This window comes from Rattus norvegicus, chromosome 1 (genome assembly GCF_021556685.1).
Source record: "Rattus norvegicus strain SHRSP/BbbUtx chromosome 1, alternate assembly SHRSP_T2T, whole genome shotgun sequence".
NCBI classification, from domain to species: domain Eukaryota; kingdom Metazoa; phylum Chordata; class Mammalia; order Rodentia; family Muridae; genus Rattus; species Rattus norvegicus.
The window spans coordinates 251645116-251650270 of record NC_141534.1 but is presented as its reverse complement, the minus strand read 5'-3'; positions in this window follow the sequence as shown (position 1 = coordinate 251650270).

Here is a 5155-nt window from a genome sequence, read left to right as displayed (position 1 = left end):
GATGCTGAAAAAGCATTTGACAAAATTCAACATCCCTTCATGTTAAATGTCCTGGAAAGATTAGGAATTCAAGGCCCATACCTAAACGTAGGAAAAGCAATATACAGTAAACCAGTAGTTAACATCAAACTATGTGGAGAGAAACTTGAAGCAATCCCACTAAAATCAGGGACTAGACAGGGCTGCCCACTCTCTCCCTACTTATTCAATATAGTACTCAAAATCCTAACCAGAGCAATCAAACAATTAAAGGAGGTCAAAGGGGTACAAATTGGAAGGGAAGAAGTCAAAATATCACTATTTGAAGATGATATGGTAGTATACTTAAGTGACCCCAAAGTTTCACCAGAGAAATACTAAGCCTCTTAAACAACTTCAGTAAAATGACTGGGTATAAAATTAACTCAAACAAATCAGTATATTTCCTCTACTCCAAGGAAAAATAGGCTGATATAGAAATAAGTAAAAATGACATCCTTCACAATAGTCCCATATAATATAAAATACCTCAGTGTGGCTTTAACCAAGCAAGTGAAAAATCTGTATGAAAAGATCTTTCAAGTCTCTGAAGAAAGAAATTAAAGATCTCAGAAGATGGAAAGACCTCCCATGCTCATGCATTGACAGGATTAATATAGCAAAATTGGCCATTTTGCCAAAGGCAACTATATATTCAATGCAATCCCCATCAAAATCCCAACTCATTTCTTCAGAGACAGAAATAGCAATGTGCAAATTCATTTGTAATAACAAAACACCCAAGATAGTGAAAATTATACTCAACAATAAAAGAACTGGGAGAATCACCACCCCAGCATCAAGAATTATTATAAAGCAATAGTAGTAAAAACTGTGTGGTACTGATAAAGAGATCAGCAGGAAGATCTATGGAATAGAATTGAAGACTTATAAATGAACCTACACACTTATAGTCACTTGATCTTTGAAAAGTAACTAAAACCATCCAATGGAAAGAAAATAGCATTTTCAACGAATGGTGCTGGTTCAACTGGAGATCAGCATATAGAAGAATGCAGATTGATCCATTCTTATTACCCTGTACAAACCTTAAGTCCAAGTGAATCAAGGACCTCCATATCAAACCAGATACACTCAAACTAATAGAAGAAAAAGTGGGGGAGAGTCTCAAACACATGAGCACTGGGGAAATTTTCCTGAACAAAACACCAATGGCTTATGCTCTAAGATCAAGAATTGACAAATGGGACCTCATGGACTGCAAATCTTCTGTAAGGCAAAGGACACTGTCATTAGGATAAAACAGCAACCAACAGGTTGTAAAAAAGATACTTACCAATCCTACATCTGATAAAGGGCTAATATCCAATATATAAAAAGAACTAAAGAACTTAGACTCCACAGAGCCAAATAACCCTATTAAAATATGGAGTAGAAAGCTGAACAAAGAATTCTCAGCTGAGGAGTATCAAATGGCTGAGAAGCACCTAAAGAAATGTTTGACATCCTTAGTCATCAGGGAAATGCAAATCAAACAACACTCAGGTTCCACCTCACACCAGTCAGAATGGCTAAGATAAAAACCTCACGTGACAGCAGATGCGAGGATGTGGAAATAGAGAACACTCCTCTATTTTTGGTGGGATTGCAAACTGGTACAACCACTCTGGAAATTAGTCTGGAAGTTCCTCAGAAAATTGGATATTTCACTACCAGAGGACCCATCTATACCAGTACTGGGCATATACCCAAAGATGCTCCAACACTCAACAAAGACACATGCTCCACTCTGTTCACAGCTGCCTTATTTATAATAGCCAGAAGCTGGAAAGAGCCCAGACGTCCTTCAAAAGAGGAATGGATGCAGAAAGTTTTGTACATCTACACAATGCAATGTTACTCAGCTATCAAAAACAATGATTTTATTAAATTCATAGGTTAATGGATTGAACTAGAAAATATCATCCTGAGTGAGGTAACCCAACCACAGCAATACACACCTGGTATGCACTCATTGATAAGTGGATATTAACCCAAAAGCACAAATTACCCAAGATGCAATCCATGGACCACATGAAGCTCAAGAAAAATAATGACCAAAAAATATGGAGGCAAAGTTTAGGCAGAAACTGAAGGAATAGCCTTTCATAGCCCAATATATATATATATATATATATATATATATATATATATATATATATATATATATATATATATATATATATATATAACCAAACTAGAAAAGATTCATGAAACTAAGAAAGGAATGGGGGCTTATGCACAAGAAACCAGGAAGGGGACTAACGTTTAAAATTTAAGTGAAGAAATATATCTGACAGGAACCGGATATAGATCCTCCCTGAGAGACAAAGCCAGAGCATGTCAAATATAGAGGCGAATGCTAGCAACAATCCACTGAACTGGGAATGTGACCCCCATGGAAGGAATTAGATTGAAAGAGCTGAAGTGGCTTGCAACCCCATAAGAGCAATGCCAACCAACCAGTACTTCCAGGGACTAAACCACTACACAAAGACTACACATGGACTGACCCATGTCTCCACCTGCATATGTAACAGAGAATGGCCTTGTTGGGCGCCAATGGCAAGAGAAACCCTTAGTCCTGCCAAGGTTGGATCCCCAGTGTTAGGGGCTTTTGGGGTGGCGTTAAGTGAGGGTGGATGGGGAGGGAAACACCCTTATAGAAGAAGGGGAGTGGAAGGGGATAGATGGATTATGGACAGGAAATCAGGAAATGGAATAACATTTGAAATGTAAATAAAGAAATATACAATATTTTTTAAAAAGGAAAATAAATAATAATAGTACAATAATAATAATAATAATAACAATAACAATATATCCAGTAGGCTTCATCCCTGGGATTTGGGGATTGCTTGATATAACAAAATTCATCAATATAGTTCACAATATAAACAAACTGTATAAAAAATTCTTACAATCATCTCCTTAGGTGCTTTGAAAATCCAACTCCCCTTCATGATGTGGCTGCTCCCCCTCCTTCTTAAAAGGGGAAAAATATCCATAGGAGGGGATATGGAAGCAAAGTTTAGAGCAGCGACCCAACGAATGGCCATTCAGAGCCTGACCCACATGTGGCCCATATATATATATATATATATATATATATATATATATATATATCCACCAAAACTAGATAAGATTGACGAAGCTAAGAAGTGCATGCTTAAAGGGACTGAATATAGATCTCTCCTTAGAGACACATCCAGAGCATGTCCAACAGAGAAGTCAGTGCTAGCAGCAAACCACCGAACTGAGACTAGGACCCCCCCTTGGGGGGAATTAGAGGAGGTATTAAAAGAGGTGAAGGAGCTTGCAGCCCCATAAAAACAACAATGCCAACAAACCAGAGCTTCCAGGGACTAAACCACTACACAAAGACTATACATGGACTGAACCAGGGTTCCAACTGCATACGTAGCAGAGAATAGCTTTGTTGGGGCACCAGATCCTGCCAAGATTGAACCCATAGTGCAGAGGAATATGGGGGGGGGGCAAAATGGGGGAGTTATAGGGGGAATACCCTTATGGGGGAGGGGAGGGAATGGGGGCTTATGCACAAGAAACCAGGAAGGGGACTAACGTTTGAAATTTAAGTGAAGAAATATATCTAATAAATTTTTTTAAGTACTAGAGAGATCAGGGATACAAGGCACATACCTACACATAATCTAAGGTATATATAGCAAGTCAATAGCCAATATCAAGCTAAATGGAGAAAAAATTAAAGCAGTTCCACTAATCAGGGAATAGGAAAGGCTCCTCACTATTTATTCAATATAATACTTGTATTCCTATCCAGAGCAATAAGACAGCTAAAGAAGATCAAGGGGATACAACTTGGAAAAGAAGAATTCAAGATGTCATCATTTATGGATGATATTATAGTATACATAAGTGACCCCAAAAATTCTATCAGAGAACTTCTACAGCTGACATACAGTTTCAACAAAGTGACTGGATACAAATTTAACTCAAAGAACTCTTTATACAAGTGATAAACTGGCCAAGAAAGAAATTTAGGATATTTCCTACACTTTTCAATAACCATGAATAATAAAAATATCTTGTAAATCTAACCAAGAAATTGAAAGGTCTATATGACAAGAACTTTAAGTGTCTGAAAAAGGATATTGAAGACAATTATCAGAGGATGGAAATATCTCCCATGCTCAAGGATAAGTAGGATTAACATAGTGAAAATGGCCATCTTACCAAAAGAAATCTACAGATTGAATATAATCCCCATCAAAATACAATCATGACTTCTTAAAGATCTTGAAAGAGCAATTCTCAAAATACATATGAAAAAATAATATACCCAGGATAGCAAAACATTCCCAAACAATAAAAGAACTTCTGGGGGAATCACCATCCCTGACCTCAAGGTATACTACCCAGCAATAGTGAAAAAATGGTATTGGTAAAGAAAGAGACAAGCTGATCAATAGAATCAAATCAAAGATCCAGAAATGAACACGCACACCTACGGACACTTGATTTGTTTTTTAATAAAGAAGCCAAAAGCAGAGACACCGCCCAGACCTGAAGGGACGCAGTCAACAGTTCTCTGCACCCATATCCGATGGGAGGGAGAGCTAAACCTTCAGAGGGGCAGACAGGCCTGGGAAGCCAGAAGAGAATACACTCTGCCCACCTTTCTGACACCAGAGGAAAATACCTAACGCCATCTGGGACCCCAGTGCACGGGGGCTACCAGAAAAGGCGGTGCAGGCCCTCCTGGTTGCCGCCCTCACTGAGAGCTCAAAAGCATCCCCCCACAAGCAAACTTGAGCCGTGGGACCACAGGTAAGACCAACTTTTCTGCTCCAAGCAACCTGCCTGGTGGACTCAGGACACAGGCCCACAGGAACAGCTGAAGACCAGTAGACAGGAAAGACTACATGCCTGAAAGCAGAACACTCTGTTCCCATAATTGGCTGATGTTGGGAGCGGCTAAAGATGGCGCTGACATCTAGTGGTCGTTTGTGGTATTACAACCAATTAGCTGTGTCCTTGGCATTTCCTCTGGCATTTACAAAGCCAGGGTGATAAGCATGCTAATAAGGTATCTCATACTCCACCAATCCCCAGAGGACAAGTTTACAGCCACTGTCTGTTTTGTACATAAGGC